General features: G+C 39.6%; 1 protein-coding gene across 10 annotated transcripts in view; it reads right to left on the bottom strand.

The window, feature by feature from the left end:
* Positions 1-20,130, bottom strand: part of LOC109415714 (bicaudal D-related protein homolog) — a 389,546-nt gene that overhangs the window by 174,593 nt on the left and 194,823 nt on the right. For 2 of the 10 annotated variants that reach the window (XM_029868469.2, XM_062855600.1), the window contains exon 1: positions 6,964-7,288. The gene's annotated coding sequence lies outside the window, so the exon portion shown is untranslated. Of the gene's footprint in view, positions 1-6,963; positions 7,303-20,130 lie in introns of those variants that run through there. The other 8 variants (XM_062855603.1, XM_019689645.3, XM_019689643.3 and 5 more) reach the window with 8 other exon arrangements.

Raw genomic sequence — 20,130 nt, 5'->3', positions numbered from 1 at the left:
AAAATAGCTAGAAGGATTGTGACTTCGGTAAACCTGTTCAACACAACCGGAGCTAGCTAACTGTGGAGATATTGTCTCAAATTTTGTCCACTAGATAGCGCTTTGTGTCAAATAAATTCAAACACCTGTAGTTTGAAAATCTGAGTATCCAGAAGAATGCATACATCAACAAAATCGGTCAGCAGGCGAAGAACTTGCTGACGGTTGTGCTTTTAGTTAGAAATCCGTCTTCTAGGTGGCGTTTTTGTCTAAAAAGTTAAGGTGTTCGAAATCGGACCACCCAAATCAAACCGAATTCTCAAAGCAGCACTTTAGTTGTGACAGCTTGAAACTTGATTCGAATTATGGCAAAAACATAATACAAACATTAAATTAATTGGTTTCTTTTTAAGCTTATTTCTAATTATGATAACTCACATTTAATGGTTTACTTTTATTCTTCCTACCAGGTATAGCGGTATTCTGGCGCGGGCTTTGGTCCAGTTGGATCCTACAAATGAAAATTATGCTTTGCCAATAAAACCAATAAAACCCCACAAATTTACTTAGTTTATCTGACCTTAATCAATCACAAAATCACAAGCAAACTGGCACTTTTAAACACCGTTCCTACTATCAGTTCGATACAATTTCAACGGATTTCGAACTGCATTTAACTTTGAACTTCAATTTCGCTTCAAACTAACCTTTCTTCTAATTCGCCTTTTTGTAACTACAAACCATTTTGTTTACCTTCTCGCTAGTCTTTTTATGTTTTACTTACACTCTACTTTTCTCGCAACATAACTGACAGCTATGCTCAGCGCGCAATTCGTCCATCGGCCGGTGTTGTCTCGTCCTGTGTGGACTATGCATGTTGCGCACTGGTTGCGCTGTCGAAGGGTGGTACGGAGCTGTGCCAACAGAAGGTTTTCCATATTGAAATCCTAAAAGGCTAGATAATTGTCGTGATTGGCAAATTTATTCATCAGAATCAGATCCGGCTAACAGTACCCAAGAAACATTTTGAGTTTTGCTCGAATCTATAAGAGATTTTCGTGACCAATTTTCAAAACTTGCTTTAAAACTGATTCATACATCAACACTTTTCGGTAACCTCTTTGGGAACATCTTCCGATTAAATGGACCACTCTCGGAGAAGTATTGCAAACCGTATAAGAGATTTATTGTTTTAAAATCTAGTTGAAAAAAATTCCAAAACCAAAAAGCGGTTATGAAGATTTTTATTGACTATTATTTTATTTTAATTTCTTCAACTAAAACTAAGACAGCTCAAGATGCAGTGAATCTTCTGCAATTGCACGTAATGTTCCAGAGCAGGTATCATTCGCAAGTAGAAAGCGATCATTTCCAAGAAATATTTTAGCAGTTTTACTTTGTCACCAACAGATGTCGTTTGCTAATCGAACGGATCATCATCTGTTGAGAGTTTGGGCAGCTTTATTGTGGTTATAACGAATGCTTAGGATTATATCTCAAGTAACACTTCTATTGCCGCTTGGTTTTGTTAGATTTTATTACGGTTTTAATACAGCAATAGCCGAATCACAATTTTATTCTTTTATCAAAACTATAGATGAAAGGTTCTATAGTTTTCTTGAAGCTATCCATAAAACCAAAGTTCAAGAGTAAACAAAACTCTTACTTATGGGAAATTTATTACCGTTTCAAAACAACAATTAAACTATCAGAATTCTCTAATAAAAAGTTTAGCAAATTCCCAAAAAAAAACTTTCATTTTAAATCTTCGATGGCGATTTCGACTGGATACTGATAGACTTTTATGGGATTGGGTCAAGACAAGATTTTTATACTGTTCCGACGTTTTGGCAGTCTTCGGTGATTGTATTGTCTACCGTCATAAATAATTTCTCCTGATTTGACCATGAGAGGGGAGATGGAGCTTTCATGACTGAGGTTCGCTAAAATAACAATTTTGGAGTATAGTCTTTTGCTAAGATTTTCTTCTCTTTTTCCCCCCCAAAAGACTTTTTGGGATTAGGAAGTGGTACCAAAAATTCTAGCTTATTGGTATGAAATTGAATGAGTTAGTGGAAAATCCATAAAAAAAACAACTCCTGGCCAAATGATCCAACTCCCTTTTTTTCAAAATTTTGCTGGGAAGCTTCACGAATGTCTCCGGTTTATCCCAGGATTTAGATATTACTTTTTGAGAATTTTTATTCGCATATTTCCGTGTGTTATCTGCTGGATGTAGAAATAATTCCAACATATACTATAGATATTCCTTTGATGACTGAGTATTTATTGAGTACTTTACTGAAATGGTTCAAGGACATTATCCCTAAAGGAATTCTTCGAGAAACTCCTTAAAAACACTTCGGAAAAAGTGAAAATTCAGAAAAAAAATTCTAGTTTCTCAATAAATTTTTATAAAATAATCCAGGGAGATTTTTTTGGAAATTGCAGCGCAGAAATCAAAGGGCCCATATAGCCGAGGCGGTAAACGCACGGGTATTCAGCATGACCATGCTGAGGGTGACGGGTTCGATTCCCGGTCGGTCCAGGATCTTTTCGTAAAGGAAATTTCCTTGACTTCCTTGGGCATAGAGTATCTTCGTGCCTGCCACACGATATACACATGCAAAATGGTCATTGGCAGAGGAAGCTCTCAGTTAATAACTGTGGAAGTGCTCATAGAACACTAAGCTGATAAGCAGGCTTTGTCCCAGGGAGGACGTTACGCCAAGAAGAGGAGAGGAGCGCAGAAATCAATCCATGCGAGAGTTTTGGAATAAAAGTATTTTTGGAGAAGAATTTTCAAGAAAATTCTGGAGGAGTCAGTGTTACAATTTCTAGTCGAAGGTGAAATTCTTGGGAATATTTTAGGTGGGCTTTTTGGTACAGTTGTTGAAAAAATTTTGAAGGAATCCTTGCAAAAAGATTTAGATTAATTATTGGAGAAGCTTCTGAAAGAAGCTTCTGGAAGCTAGAGAGATCCTCGGACGAATCAACGCAGCAATTTTTGGATCAATTCTCGAAAGAATTTCTTTGCCCTTTGAAGAATTCTCGGAAAAAAAATCGGAGGTTAATTCACAGATCTGGTTCAGAAGAAATTTCCGAAGAAAGTTTAGGAAAAAAAAACACCAGAAGAATTTTTAGAGGATTTCTCGAAGAAAGTTATACAAGAAATCCTCGAAGAAAACTTGTGAAAAAAAAACTTGACATGATGTCTCGGAAGATCCTTGGAATAACCCTCGCAAAAAGTGTAAAAAAAATATCCAAAATGTGTTTCTGGAATTCTCGAATAAATTTCTAAAGCATATATTTTTAGAATAATCTAGAACTAGTATAAGAAATTTCCGAAATATCGCACATAGAAATTTATGGAGCAATATTTGAAGAAAATTTCTGTGGAATCATTGGAAGAAGTCCTTGTATACATATTCTGTGAATTTTTTTGAAAACTTTATAGGAAAACTACTGTAGGAATTTCTGGATATTTCTTTAGAAAGCAAATATTGCTGGAAGATTCCTTCTCAGGATGTCCTGTTGAAATTGTCGGGCAAATTCTTGGATATTTTTTTATAGGAGTCGTTGGAGAAATTCTGTACAAACCTTGAAAAGATTCTGGAATTATTGTTAGAGAAGTTTCTGCAGAAATATCCGGTGAAACCTTCTTGAGGATTCGTAGAATCGCACCCTTTGTGGAATTCTCCGGGAATTTCTCAGAAGAATTCTTAAATTTTGTATCAATGAATTTCAGGAGACCAGCTTTTAGTAATTCCACGAGTAAACTTTAGAAAACATTTTGCTTTTTGAGTGCTTTCCGGAACTTCAAAAGTACTAGATTTAAAAAAAAATCTGGATAAACTTCAGGAAAAAAGTTTGAAGAAATTTTTCGATGAATTCTCTAGATATAAATTTGCTGCTACACTAAGATATACAGATATTACGATCCACACTTCAGAATACATTGGAGTCCATTTGTATGCCAGTGGGCACTAAAATAGCAACACATAGATATGCTCGTATTATGACGAGGTACAACAGAGATAATCGTGAATGAATTACGCCTAAAGAGTGAAAAGAAACAATAGTAGAGCTAATATACCTTGAGGGTCGTAATCCCAGAACAATTTGGATGGCCCAGAATATCTCATAAATGTACCAAAGGTGTTATTGCTGTGCACTGAAGCTCCATCGGTTGCATAGACTACATTCCACGAACATTCGTTACAATTAAAGCATGACCCAGTGTGTAGATATTGTAACTCAAATTTCAAAGACTCAATTTCTTAGACAGATTGAATAGAAAATGGCTACAGATTATGTAGATCTTAAGTAATCAATTCCATAGTAATTTGGATGACCTAGATCACCCAATGCATGTATCATGAAGCTTCTAGCGGTGCTTTAAGGCTTTTTGAGTATCGAAGACTATGTTCTGCGACCATTCATTTGGTTAAGTAGGCTGGAGTTCTTTGAAGTTTCCATTCCAGAACTACAGTCGACTCTCCACATGTCGATGTTCTACATCTCGATATTTCTCCCTATCTCGATGGTTTGGTCGGTCCCTTCAATATGCATACATTCTATCTTTCTACATGTCGATATCTCCCTATCTCGATATCTCTCTATCTCGTTGCGATCTTTGTTCGTTTTTGTTCTAAATTTTCTCTCCATATGTCGATTTGCCCGTTTCTTAGGGGCAAAACATTCTGGGAAGGTGAAGTGACATCTGATTTTTTGTTGTTTTTTTCTAGCTACGGACGATTTTTCAATCTATTGTGCATTACGAATTGGTTCTTGAATTCGTTCTCTCCCTTTCTCGATGATCCCTTCAATATCGAGATGTAGAGAGTCGACTGTAGTTCTGGGATGAAAACTTTAACAAATTATGACAGATAATTATAAATTGTTTATTAATCATCAGTGAAAAGAGTAGATGATTAGCAACGTTTCAATGGGTTGGGCGTAGGAAAGATAATTTCGTTTCAATTACTTAACAGACTGAAAGCCGAAAAATCCCCTGTGAATTCGGAACAGTCAATTGCATCTACGTACTATTCCCTTTAAATTTGAACTATGAATGCAGGCTAAAATGTTTAAATCAAAGGAGATATTGAATTTTTACAAAAAAAAAAAAAAAATCTTCAGCTAATTTATTCAGAATATGTATTACAACCCAAGATTCAGACCTTGATGCAGCCAGAGACACTTGAGCAAAATGTATGAAGACAAGTATATTTCTACAATTGTTATTGTAATACTTACACGAAAAGGCAATAACCGATGAATGTAGTCCGTCGCCTACTGATCGACCAGATAGTGCATTCCACCAGCTTTCAAGCCCTTGACCATGCACTATCGCAGTGATAATCAGTCCAACCAGTCAGCTGTCATGTGATTCACACGACCATCGTAAAAACGTGACACATCCATCAGCGAGCAGCACCACTTCTTCACACCGTCCTCGAAACTTGCAAGACACAGTCTACACAGTCCTTCAGAGCCACAACAAACCGGAACCCCGTTCCATCCGGTGGTCCCATTTCCTTCGGGGGGTTATGAAGGTTCGTTCCAATACCAAACACCTTCTGCACACCAACTGGACGCCTAGATCGGCGGCACGGTGGTTGTTTGCATAACTGTCCGATTGTTGTCATTTTCGCCTGCACGATGGCATCACGTTCGCGTTACGCTCCATCGGCGAGCTTGTTGAACTGATAATCATTATTGGCACTACCACGGAGGAGCGCCAATAAACGTACAAATGAAAATAAAAATTGAATTAGCCAGCCAACATTGTTACATGGGGCCTAGCGCGGTCGCCGCCGTAGCAACCAAATAGCCGCCGCCGCTGACTCATTAGCACGAATCCATGTAGGCTGCTGGTATGATGATGATGAACACACAGAAGCAAGCACTCCACATTCCACTTTCCATCGGTACAGTGTGCATCACATATTTGTTTATTGGCTCACACTTTTCTATTTTTCAACCGCATCACCAATAACAAATCCGTCGATACGCAATCTCAGCAACCGCAGCAAAAAAATATCTTCTTTGGAATAGCAATCCATGAGTTTCTTCGTCCAGGTTTTGATGTGATAGATGTTATAAAATTAAACAGCCTGCTAAGGTTTCAAAACGAGTAGCACGGAAACGACCTGTAAACTTTATCGATCAAATGTTTCCCCTTGGGTGCATGGTAGCATTCCTCCTCAATCGATTTTAGGGTGAATCGGCTTAATACGCTCCGTGGGGATAAAACGACTCATTTCAAGTGAATAAACGGCTCTTGCCATGACTACAAAATAGGCGTTGACATTTGAATTATGACTTCAGTAACAAAGAGTAGAAAATCAAAACCTTTCAAATGTGCATTGATTTCATTGATCGGCAGGTAATAAAAAGAAATTTGCTTCGCTTCAACACCGTTATTTAATTCGCGGTTTTCAGTAACTGGAAGAAAGCATGTTGCACTTTTGTATTACGGTTTCATAGCTAAAATCGAGTCATTCCTTTGGAGCCGCTTGTTGCTCCGATCTCCCCTACACCTTTCTGTTTGTTCATGCGTTTGTTTTCCTTTTCCTCTTCGATGGTTTGTTTTGCATTGCGTTTGGGCACTTCACTGCGTACTCCACTGGATATGCTCTACCCCCTTTTAATCCACTCAATTGGCTAATCACAGCTACAGAAATTAAAAGTGTTGACCGCATCAGAGAGAAAAAGTTACGTCAAATTTTCTTCGGCTGTCCGCATTTATTTCACGCCAATGCACTGCTATTTTTTCTTCTTCGCCGTGGCCGAAAACACCCGCAGCAGGCGGCGCAGACCGAGGTCGTCACTCCGCGTTCGAAACTAGGTGAAATCGATCACGCACGGGGCGACAGCGAACGAGAAAACCAAAAAAACGAGAGCGACAAATTCATAACGCGCGGCGATCGATTTTCTCCTCAAGCGATGCGGGTTGGATGAGTTTTATGAGCACCTTACCTTGGCTGCTGAGGTTACTCACGTGGACAACGAAGGAATTCCTCGGATCATACAGAACACTACAACAGCGCAACCCTAGCAACCAAGGTGAAAACCCAACGGTAACAGGACAACAAAGAACCCCACAAGCAGTAGGCCACGCGCGCCCTCTGGGCTACATGGACCCGTGGCACGCGATACACACGAAAGGGAGCACTCACAGTAAATGAAAACAACGCGCGAGAAGAACTGCGGCGAACACACGCGAGCGCAATAACGCGCAAACACTATTCCCAACCAACCAGACACAGTCAGTCTCCGAACACTACTGCAACCAAAACCGCACTGAAAGTGCGCTGCCGAAGACCGTGGCCGCAAGGTGTGCACAGCACACCTGGATTCGTTCGTCGGCAACGAATTAGCACGAAGGCTCGACTCTTCGGTCGCGGTCGGCGCCTCGTCGTTTCCACGACTACCAGCAACAATAGCAGATCGAAGCAATCCGCGAACAACCCCGCGAGGCTTCGTGGCTACCGAGCCGGACCTGCAGGTTGGCTGGCGCTAAGCGTGTGTTGGCGGAATAAGCCCGAAACATAAACAACCAACTAGCGAACGAGTTTTGCGGTTTGCTGCTTGTTGTCTTTGTATTGTTGTTGTTGTTGGCATGGGTTGCTTAGTTCTGGACGGTGTAGAGCGAAGAATCAGCTGATGAAGAATGAAGCCACATCCAGCGACGGTGACGGGCTGACCAGTATGAAAAGCCGATGTCGGTTAGGATTTATTTAGCAACGGTGTCTAGACTAATCGTTTCGATTACGTTCAAATTAATAAACACGTTGTTTTTTTAGTGGTGCACAGAGCACCCTAACGTAATGCAGCTACGTCGACGGTGCTGGTTATTTTTGCTATGCACTTGTATACAAGAAATCTGGATGCCTTAAATGCCTTAAAAAAGCGTTCAAGCGAAGTCTTGTCTAACGTTCAATAAACATTATCTACGCATTGTTATGAATAAGTTCTTTATCATTCCCAGTCAACCAGTCATCGTATAAGATGTTGTATAAGATGTTAAAGTGGAGGCGATATGCGTACATTTTACATGCGCCTAAATGGAGGCATGTACGCATATGGACTCCACTTTATCATCTTATGCAACAGCTTATACGATGACTGGTTGTCTGGGTTCTGCATTTCTTTCATAGCTTATAGCGTGACGAGCCACTTTGGCAGTTGACCTTGAATTTTTGTTCATGGTTAGATAGTATTCGTATCTCATAGCGTACAAAAAATAAGTTGCTTCAAAACTGACTTTCCGGCAACTTCTAGAAGATCAAGAAGTCTATCCCAATGTGACCATTGGTTGCATTCTGCTGTTCCCCACGTTAGGAGCGGTTTACAACAGCGTCTGAACTGTTGATCATCGTTTCAATGCCAGCTAGCGTCTAAGCAATGTTCAGCTAAGCAAAGGGACTATTGGCCAAATTCCTCCTCGAGTTTCATTGGGGATTCACTCAGGAAATCATTTGGTCGTCCTTCCACGAGATCCATTAGGAATTCCTGTCGAAAATCTATCGACAATGCCTCTATAAATTCTATTCGGAATTCCTCCAAGACTTCCGTAGTGAATTCATCCACAAGAGTTCCATCGGATTCCTCCAGGGATCTTTCGGTAACTTCTCCAGGAGTTCCTCCGGAAATACTTTCACGAGTTTTATTGGGAATTCCTTTAGAAGTTCCATTGGCAAATCCTACAGAAGGTCCGTCGGGAGTTCCCAAAGGAGTTACCCTGAGAATTTCTCCAGGAGCTCCGTCGAGAACAGCCTCTAGAATTTCTTTGGAAATTGTTCCAGGAGTTCCACAAGGTGTTCAATTGGGAATCCCTTGTGGAGACTCATAGGAAATTCCTTCAGAAGTTCCATCGATAGTTTATTTAGGAATTTCATCGGAAATTTTGCCAGCAGTTCTTTCGAGTGTTCTTTCAATATTTACTAGCTGTCCCCGGCAAACTTTGTCTTGCCTACTGTGTTTTTTGACGTTTCAAGTCCTGAGCCAAGCCCAAGTCCCCGTTCAAAATGTATGAAAACCCGATTTTCAAAAACTCTCAATTTTGCCAAGAATTCTTAAATAAATTTATTCAGGAGCTTCTTCAAAACTTCGTTCAAAAGTAACTTCGGGAATTTATCCAAGATTTTTTTAACAATAATTACTCCATGAGTTTTTTAAATTATTTTATCAGGAGTGCTTCCGACTAGGAATTCCTTCTGGAATTCTTTAAAGGCTTCTCCTAAACTTCCATCGGAAATTTCTCTGGAAATCCTTTAAGAATCTCTCAGAAGTACCTTAAGAAAATGTTCCAGAAGCTCCTTAGGAAAGATCTTGAATAAATTCTTGGGAAACTCCTGGAGGAGTTCCCAGAAACAGCTCTAGATGGAATTTCCGAAGAAACTTCTGGAGTAATACCCAAAAAACGCTTGAAGTAATTCTTGAGAGAACTCCCGGATGAGCTTCCGTTGGAAATTCCTGAAGAAATTCGAATCGGAACTTCAAGAGGAATTCCCGTAGGAACTCCTAGAGGAATTACCGAAGAAAATCCTGAAAGATTTCTTGAAGGAACTACAGGCGTACCTCGATAGTACGTACCCTCCATAGTGCGTACCCTCGATAGTACGTACATTTTGCCTCGATTGTACGTACATTTTGCCTCGATAGTACGGACACCAAAATTTAGTTAATTTTTATTCTACAAAAATGAGTTCGAATCATTAGTAGATGTATAGCAGAGACTCCGATACTATGAATTTGTGTTATGCAGACTCCTAAAACGGATTTTCATTAAACATTAAATAGTTTTAAAATGTAGCGAAATGAAAGGCATGACCGAATACGTTTGATGTAATGATTGCAGTATTCTTCGCTTTACAGAGATATTTTCTGTCAGTCATAATATCTGGCATCATCATTCTGGCGTTACATCCCAACTTGGAGGTGTCCTAGATGGAGCGATGTTCAGAAGATTTTGAAAATATCACGACAATAAATATTCCAGGAGAAAATACTTCTAGAATGTTTCTATAACAAGGTATAACTGATCTAGATCGATTCAATTATATCTAGACCAGTTTGGATGGTTCTAAAAGATAATTAAAATAAAATCAATATAAGTTCCCAGAGATGAGATGCCTCTACGAAGCATCCCCAGAGCACAAAAGCACAAGCAAAATTACATAATTAACGGACCCATAGGCCACATGTAATTTTTTGGCAATCCCGACGTTCTAGAAATAACATTCTTTGATTTGAAAATGAAATATGAAATAAAAATTTGTGATTCGATAGTACGTACGTTTCGATAGTACGTACACTAAACAAAGCGGTGGTGTACGTACTATCGAGGTATGCCTGTATTGGAAACAAATGTAGTAACTCTTCTGAAGAAATTCGCAGGGAACTTGCCGAAGAAACTTATATTGAAGGAACACATTTCCAAACGTATTTCTGGAATTTCCAAAGAGATGTCTAGAAGAATGGGGTCGCTCATAAACCACGTGGACTTTTTGGGGGGAGGGGGGCTCTGGGCAAAGTCTACGCTCCATACAAATTTCAATTTTTCTTGTTTGGACGAAAGTTTACGAGGGGAGAAAGCGGTGGCCGTCTGAGATAGCCAAATTTGGTTTACGTGGTTTATGAACAGCCCCAATCCTTGAAGATACATCAGAAGTGACTTTAAAAAAAAAAACTACTGGAAGAATTCCTGAAAACAAAAATACAAAAGTACCCCCCAGGAGGGATTTCAGGAAAAATTCCTCAAAGATGTCCTGGAAGATTTCCCTTTGAAACTCTAACACTGAGGCAGCTTTCGGAGGAAAGAACTCCTGGGGAAATTCTCATGGGGCTCCTGAATCAATTACCAAAGTAACTCTTGCAGGTAGGACCAAAGATACTCCTAGTGGGAATCCTGATAGTTTGTTGAAATAAATAAAATCCAGAATAAATATCCGAAAGAGTTTTTTGGAAAACAATAAACAGAACTCTTAGAACAATTCCTGAAAGCACTGCTGGAGAAATTCATGAAAAACATCTGAAAGTAGGAAGAATCCATTGTATTTTTCTGACAGAATGGAGTGATTAAATGCTTTGACTTTTCGCATCGACCAATCTGGCCCTAGCTTATATGTGCGAAAAATCGCTAAAAAGTAAATCACAAAAATATTGTATAGCGAAAGAAAGAAAATTTTAAAATTCCAGGACTAATTCGTGACGGAACTCTTGAAGCAATTCTTGAAAGAACGGCTGGAGAAATTCTTAAGGCTTTTTATGTAAGGATTCCTAAAGGAACTCCTGAAGGAATTTCCGCAGAAATATCGATGAATTTTCAAAAGATCTTCTTCTTACCAGACCAGTACAGGAATTTCAGAATAACTTTTACCAGAATTCCTGCTGGAGGAATCTCAGAAGGACTTTCTACTGGAGCAATACCGGAAGGAATAACTGTTAGTGAGGCTGTTACCGAACTCCCGGAAGAAATTCTTGCTAGAAAGCAGCTTTCTTAGGGGGAAGTGTTGTCTGGCCAATTTATACGGTGCATACAAATATCGAAAACGTTATACGGACAATAATCTATGTACAAGAAAGCAGAAAGGTCTCAGATTGCCTGAAATGAGTCTACGTAGTTTATGCGGGCAATATCTAATAGGTAGTATATCTACTTTTAGGATACCCCCGGTATTCCTGATTCTAAGAATTCCTCCAGATATTAAAGCTGGGATTCCTCAAGCTATTCCTGCGGTTATTCCAGCTATTCTTCCTCCAGAAATTCTAACTGTGGAACTTTAGAAATTATGCTACGGATTCTTCTAGAGCTTTCTCCTGTCTTTTTTGCTGGGAACTTTCCAGGCAAACTTCCTGGAATTCTTGCAGAAATTTCTTTGATTGTTCTAGCACGGATTTATCCAAGCACTCATCCAGGAATTCCTTCAGAGATTTTATCCAAAGATTCCTCCAGAAATTCCTGCATAAACTCCTTTTGGCCTTCCTTCAAGGATGCCTCAAACAAGTTTTCCTGCAGTTTTTCCAGCAATTTCTCCATAAGTTCTTACTAGAATACGTCCAGAAATTCTTCTAGTGATTCCTATACGAATTTATCCTAGCATTGTGGCTGAAATTCTTCCGGAAAATCTTCCTGAGATTCCTTCAGAAATTCCTTCTGCGATTCAATCAGGGCCTTCGTTATAAATTCTTTCAAAATACCTTTACCGGTTCTTGCAGGGACTTCTCTAGGTATTCCAAGGATTCTTTCTTTGGATTCTCCCAGGCATTTCCTGTGTAGTTTCCTAATTGCTGGAGTATCCTAGGATTTATGCTGAGATTTCTACAATGATACATCCCAGAATCCTGCAAATAGTACCTCTTGAGATTTTTCCTGTGATTTCTTCAGAAGCTCTCCGGTGATTCCTCCAGGAATTTTTAACCAAGTATTCTCTCATAAGCTTCTCATGCTCTTCCTCCAGGAATTTCAGCTGGATTTCTCAAGATATTCATCATTGGATTCCTCCAGGAACCCCTCTTGACTTTCATCCAGGAACTCCCTCCTGGGATTCCATAAGCGATTCCTGCTGCCTCTAATGTGTCAGCAATGCCTCCTAGCCTAGGTCTCCTCCAGAAATTCTTATTGTGATACCTGCAGGAATCCCTCTAGGAATTTCTTCTGGTATTCTTGCTGGGATTCTTCTAGGCAATTTTCCTTGGACACTTTCAGAAATGCCTTTGATTCTTCCAGGGATTTTTCTTAAGACTCATCCAGGAGATCCTCTAGAGTTTTTATTCATGAATTGCTCTAGAAATTAATCATGATATTACTCCTGGAACTCCTCTTGGTCTTCTTCAAGGAATTCCAGCTGAAGAAATTCCAATATAAATTTCTAGAGGATTCCCTAAACGAATTTCAGGAATAGTTAGAATTACCAGAGAAATTCCAGGAGGTATTACTAGAAAAATCTCTAGTGAAATCGTTTAGGGATATACGGGATAAACTTATAATTAATTAGAAGGCACGGATTATAGCTAAATGACAAATTCAGAGATGGGTGGGATTCGAACCCACGACTCCGTGTTCGCTAGACCACAGTATGGCCATTTCTTTGCAAGTTCCTTCAGCATCACACACAAGACGCGACATGAGACAAGACATAACACTTATCGTTCTTACAATCATCAAGAAAAGATCAAAACTACCGGTTTCGGGCGTGATCTACAGGACAATGTCCGACTGACTGCGTTGATTTTCGTACGTTGTTCGTACACGTCCAAAAACGAAGAGTTCATCTCTGGACCCACGCTTTACTTTCCTTCCGAAGGAAGAACTCACATTGTTTTGTGAGTTTGTCGGGAGTGGGATTCGATCCCAGGTCCTCGGCGTGATAGTCAAGTGATCTAACCATCACACCAGGTCCACTCCACAACTTCGAAAGTTCTAAGGTAATTTTGATGGAAATTTTTCCAGTAATTTCTTTTGGAATTTGTCAGGAAGCTTTCCGTGACTTTCATAGGATTTTCTTCAAGCAAGCCCAGTTTAGAATTTCTGATTTTCCAATTCAGCAATTTTCGGAAGGAATAGATATAACTGGAATTAAATCATAAAGAATTGCAAAAGTAATCACGATGAAATTGCCTGAGAAATTTGCAAAACAACTGGAAAACAATGCTAAAATAATTTCAGAAGAAATTAAACAAATTAAATTCTAATGAAGCTACCACAGAAATTAAAAAAAAAAACATGCTGAAGGAACTATTAACTTTTACAGTTTATGCTAACGTTAGAACTTCACGACACACACGAGACGCGACATGAGACAAGACATAACACTTATCTTTCTTACAATCTTCAAGAAAAGATTAAAATTACCTTTACGTCGACCGGTTTTGGGCGTGATCTACCCATCTAGCCTAGGGCTAAAAATCTCGCTAATACAGATAAAAAAAATCCTTCAAAGTAGTTGCAAAGGAATTCATTACCGGTGGAATTCCTAAAGAAAACACCAAGGCTTTTTTTTAATTGGCTAAATGCAATCTCAAAATAAATTGCCGAAATATATTCTTTAAAAACTTTCACAAACATTCACAAAAAAAATTCGAAGAAATCCTCAAATAATTTTCCGAAATCATCAAAGGAGTTCCGGAATAAGATTTTGAAAGAATTCCAAAAGTAATTGTCGTAGTATCACCGTGACAGAATTTTTAAAGAACCACCAAAGATTTTCTTTTTCAAATAAATTTTCGAAGGAAATCTTTAAGGCTCAAGCATTCGTCATTATTTTTCGGAAAATAAAAAGCAGTTTTCTCGCTGCAAGTCAAAACAAGGATCATGAAAATATATTCACTGCATTGTATTCCTCATGTGGAGTACAGTGAATATATTTTCATAGCAAAAACTTTTGTTTTGAACGAAAAAACTGCTTTCGAATATTTGATGATGACGATGATTTCAATGACGAAAAGTTCAACGTTAAGGAATTTGCCGAATCAATTTCCATATGAATTACCGAAGAAGTTCCCGCAGAAATAATCGAAGTTACCAAAATTTCCAAGAAAATTGCTGATAAGATTCTCAAATAAATTTTCAATGCAAGTAATATCGGGATTGCCGAAGGTATTCCAAAACTATCTGCTGCAGGAATTCCTTAAATAATTACAAAAGAAATCTAGAAGAAATTTTGTAAGAATTTTCATTACAATTATTAGAGCGATTTATAAAAGAATTTTCGAATAAATTTTCAAGGTTATTGCCGATAAAATGTTCAAAAGATGCGTGAAAGTTGTTTAGTGTTAATTTCTAAACATATTACCAAATAAATTCTTAAAGAAATTGCCGAAGGGGATCCAAAGATATTTCCGAAGAAATTTGCCAAATCCAAAGGAATTGCTGAAAGATTTGCAAAAGAAGTCTTAATTGAAATAAATAGCAAAACAATTTCTAAAACACAAATTCCATGTATTATACGCAATCAAGTTATCAAGTTTCCAAACCTCACATCAGTACAACGGTTTGGATTTTCCAAAAAAAGCTTCGAAATGTCGGTACAAGAAAAAAAACTGTTCTTTAAAATATAGCGCGTTTAAATTTACGTTCTATTTTTTTCCGCGACGCAGTATATCATTATATAGTTTATTGCATTGCTAACTGGACTGCGACAAAGTGCGGAATCTCAAATAAAAGTGCGATATTGCATCAAATCGTTCCGGTGTCTTCACCGCACTTATTCATCACGAGCTAATGAATAAGTGCGGTGAAGACACCGGAACGATCTGACGCAAAATCGCACTTTTATTTGAGATTCCGCACTTCATCGTCGCATTTATAACCGCGCAATGCGCAATACTAAGAAATTGAGGGTGGATCGGTACTTCTTTTTACAAAAAAAAGCAAAATAACTTAGAAGCCACTGAAACTGGCACCCCCTAGGCACCCCCTGGGTAAAAATCCTAGATACGCCAATGATGCACATACAAAATTGTGGATGTGCTCATATTTAGAACACTGAGAAAAACTGAGAAGCAAGCGTTACTCCAAGAAGAAGATTACCTAAATTGCCGAAAGGGTACCCGGATACCCACAATAATGAAATGATCTTATCTCCATCAAGTTTCCATCGATTTTATAAATTGTGTACCCAGACACTTAATATCAGCGTTGGATCATAAAACGTATTGACTTTTCAGTACACTCACTATATTTACAGTCTGACGAAAAGAAAATCATGAAAACTGGCAACTTGAAAATCTAATACTGGCAACACTAGAAAAAGTTGAAGCTTTTGACAGTCTTTGTGTTTATCTTCACGGTTACAATACTCCCCTCATATTCAAGCTTTCTCGAACTGTCAAGTTCAATAATCGGCTCCGATCGAATTGGCTCCGATAATTCTATTCGGCAGACTGTAAATATAGTGAATGTACTTTGCAGTTGTCATTTCGGAATAGATTCCCCTGCCCTATCTCAGGTCTACTCCACCTATATATCTACTCAAGTGTTCTCAGTCCCAGCAGAGTTTCAAAATCATAAAAATAACGAGAATTGAATTTGAAAAAGGTACGTGGGTACAGTGACGGCTTTTGGCAGTGGGCTTTTTAAACTGCAAGCTATTAAGCATGGACATTACGTTTTAAGCAATTAAAAATTACCCTGGTCGTTTAATATCTAAAACTATTCATGCAAAACTTTTCGCTTTACCAAATCAAATTTGATAGTTTCAAGCATTTGTCACATAAGATTGCTTCAAAGACAAACATATGTTTCACTGTGTTCTGTGTTATTCGGAGCGACGCTTTTTTTTTTTTTTATCTGTATTAACGAGATTTTCAGCCCTGGGCTAGTTCATCTCGGGACCCACGCTTTACTTCCCTTCCGAAGGAAGAACTCACATTTTGTGAGTTTGTCGGGAGTGGGATTCGATCCCAGGTCCTCGGCGTGATAGTCAAGTGTTCTAACCATCCAACCAGATCCGCTCCACCAGGAGCGACGCTGAATGATCCATCTTCCGGAATGAGATTTCCTAATAAAGATCTTAAGATACCTTAACAAAGAGCTATATGATTCCTTTCTTTCGGAAGTAATGAATTTCAAAACAGAAATATTCCTCCAAGAATGTTTTCACGGATATCTTTTGGGATACCTATCGGAAACTCACACTCAGGACTTCCTCCGAAGTTCTCTTCAGAAGTTGCTACGTGAATTTTCCCTAGATTATTATCTGAAATCGCACCAGAAATTCCTTCTAGGGTGCCCCCAGCAATTGTTTCTGGAATACCTCCAAATTTTTTTTTCTGAGTATTCGCAGGTATTCCTTCTGGGATTGATCAAAAAGTTCTATCTTAAATTCTTCCAGGAAATCCTGGGAGTTGCCTTGTTGGGATTCCAACAAGAGTTCATTTTGGTATTTCTGCAGGAGTTCCTTTTGGAACTTCGATCATGGATTTCTCCAAGAGTTTTTGCTGAATTGACTGTAGATCTCTTACTGCATTCCTTTCAAGAGTTAAAAAAAAGAAGAAAAAAGTTTACTCTAGGAATCAAGGAAAACCGCGAAATTTTCGGCCGACTGGATGCAAGGCGTCTTTGTAAAGGTGACCTGACTGTATGCGATAATTGGCGGGGCATCATTTTACTGTGTATTGTTCTCAAAGTCCTCTGCAAAGTGATCCTTAACCTTAACCTTAAAATTGACGCAACTCTCCGACGGCAGCAAGCGGGATTCCGTTCCGGACGATCCTGTGTGAACCATATGGTCACGCTCCGTATCATTCTGGAGCAAATTAATGAATTCCAAGAGTCTCTCTACCTGGTGTTCATTGATTACGAGAAAGCTTTCGAACGTCTCAATCACGAAAACATGTGGGAAGCCCTGAGAAAATCATCGGCCTCATTGAAGCACAGTACAGGGCATTTTCGTGCAGAGTACTGCACAACGGTGTTTTGTCCGATCCCATCCGGGTCGTTGCTGGAATGAGGCAAGGATGTATACTATCACCGCTACTGTTCCTCATCGTAATCGACGAGATCCTGGTTGGTGCCATTGACCGTGAACAAAATCGTGGATTGCTGTGGCAGCCCATTACCATGGAGCACCTAAATGACTTCGAATTCGAATTGGCTGATGATGTTGCTCTCCTCAACGGCGCTCTGATATGCACAGCAAGCTCGATGATCTTGCCGATCGCTCCTCAGCGGTAGGTGCACGCATCTAGAAGGCGAGGGCTGCTTTTGCGAGTTTAGGAAATGTATGGAAAAACAACCAGATCAGTCGACGCACCAAAATCCGAATTTATAACTCGATCGTGAAATCTGTGCTGCTATACGCCAGTGAAACCTGGTGTGTATCAGCGGAGAACACGCAACAGCTGCAGGTCTTCATCAATAGATACCTGCAGTATATAATTCGTGCATGTCGATGTCGATGTCATCAAAAGCCGATAGCGACAGAAATTCGGGAGCGAAAGTGGAGGTGGGTCGGCCACACTCTACGGAGGGGCAGAAACGAAATCTGCAAGCAAGCGTTAGACTGGAACCCAAACAGGCCATCGGAGCAGAGGCAGACCCAGAGACTCATGGTGGCGCAGCCTCAACGAAATCAAGCAAGTCGACAGAAATATGACCTGGCCACAGGTCAAGGCGATGGCTGGCAATCGTCCAGGATGGAAATCTTTCAATTCGGCCCTCTGCACCACCGTGGGTGCCCAGGACTGAAAGTAAGTTAGAGGCGTTTCGGATCGTTTCAAAGCGTTTCAAGACGTTTCAAGGGATTCCAATGCATTTCAGGGCATTCCAAGAGGCTTCAGAAGGTCTCAGGTAAATTTAAATTCATGGTCAGGTAAATTTAATTTCATGGGGGTGCTAGAGCTGTTTCAAAGCGTTTTAAGGCGTTTCAATGGGCTTCAGAGCGGGGAATATTGAAGTCCAGATCAGATGGCCTTAACTCCAGGGAGTTCTCGGATACTCCTGTAGAATCATAGAACCCATCACCTGATAGAGCATAGATGCCTGAGGCTGTGTGAGTATAAATCTCATTCTTAATGCTCTTAGATACAACTAGTAGCCCTCGTAGATTCGATGACCTATACTCAAGGGAGTTCTTGGAGTTCCTTAAAGAATCATTGGTAGATTCGATTACCTATACACAAGGAAGTTCTTGGAGATCCTCACCCTGACAAAGAACTCATCACTTAATGGCACATAGCAACATGAGGCTGTGTAAGTATAAATTTCATTATGCTTGTAGATCAGATTAGCATTAGCATTAGCATTAGCATTAAGCGAGTCGCACAAATTCGTAGGTGGTACAGTCCTAGACCGCTGTTATGAGGGTTGCCTCCTTCCCGTCCGAACCAAAGCACAAAGATTTGGGACTAATCTCTGACTCTTAGACAAGACTGACGCAATCCTCCAATGGTCGAGCACTGTCCTGGCCACGTCCTTGCGACTGCTGAGGAATGGGAAAGGATGGTTAGTTTTGGACACCTATGAAAAATGTAGACAACTCTACGATCTCTCAGGCCTAGGTGTCACGGGAATTTGGGTGTTGTTAGTGGAAGGGTAAACTCCAAAGGATACGCTTGGTTAACGTTCAGGCACACCATTGTTAGACTGCTTCGAATCAGTTGTCTGCCCAATTCATCTTGGTTTCCTCGTCATTTGGTTGAATTACTAGATTCTTCGGTTGATAATCTGAAATATAAAATAATATTAACATCGTACGTCAAATAAGCTACATATTAGTAATACGCTCGCCACAGTTACATATTTTTAACATATTATTTATATCGTACGATACATTTACCTGAATTCTGCTGAAATAAAATGTTAATTAGCAATACATTGAAAACAAATACTACAAAACACAAGGTAAAAAGCATCAAACTTTGATCTTGGAATATTTAAAAATACGGTAAATATCAAGATCAAAATTTGATTTGGTAGATCTTACACCGCAACGCACCATTCTAAGGTGATCTACCCACGTTACGGGGTTTCATTATGCTTGTAGATCAGATGGCCTTAATTCCAGGAAGCTCAGGAAACACTCCGTAAACGTCCCTTAACTCTTAATTCTTTTTTGCCTTTCTCGTACACCAAGGTGTACCGAAAGGCTATACGTTCACTCCAAAAACGAAATTTTGATAGAGCCCTCGGAGGGGCAAGTTTCATATACCAAACGACTCAACTCGACGAGTTGAGATGATGTCTGTGTGTGTATGTGTGTGTGTGTGTGTGTGTGTATGTGTGTGTATGTATGTGTGTGTATGTATGTGTGTGTATGTGTACAAAAAAAGGTCACCTCACTTTTAGATAGTAAATATCAACCGATTTTAACGATCGACGGCTCATTCGACGCGGAATCTGGTCCCATTGTTTCCTATTGAAAATGGTTCGAATCGGTCCAGCCGTTCCGGAGTTATGGCCATTTAGGTGTTCCGGATCGGTACCCCTGGAAGGGGCCAGACATGAAAATGCACCAAACCCATGCATGCAACACTTCAAACTACGGCATTTACGATTATCTGATGAACGGTAGGTAGGAAAATAGTCTCAGACCATATCTGAACCGGTAGTGTTCCGAAACCGCTTCCGGATGTCCCACCAGAAGTAACCAAATGTTAAAGTAAACCAAGCCCATGCATGCGACACATCATGCAATTTTG

The sequence above is a fragment of the Aedes albopictus genome, chromosome 3, assembly GCF_035046485.1.
Source record: "Aedes albopictus strain Foshan chromosome 3, AalbF5, whole genome shotgun sequence".
NCBI classification, from domain to species: domain Eukaryota; kingdom Metazoa; phylum Arthropoda; class Insecta; order Diptera; family Culicidae; genus Aedes; species Aedes albopictus.
This window is presented reverse-complemented; position numbering and strand designations above follow the sequence as displayed.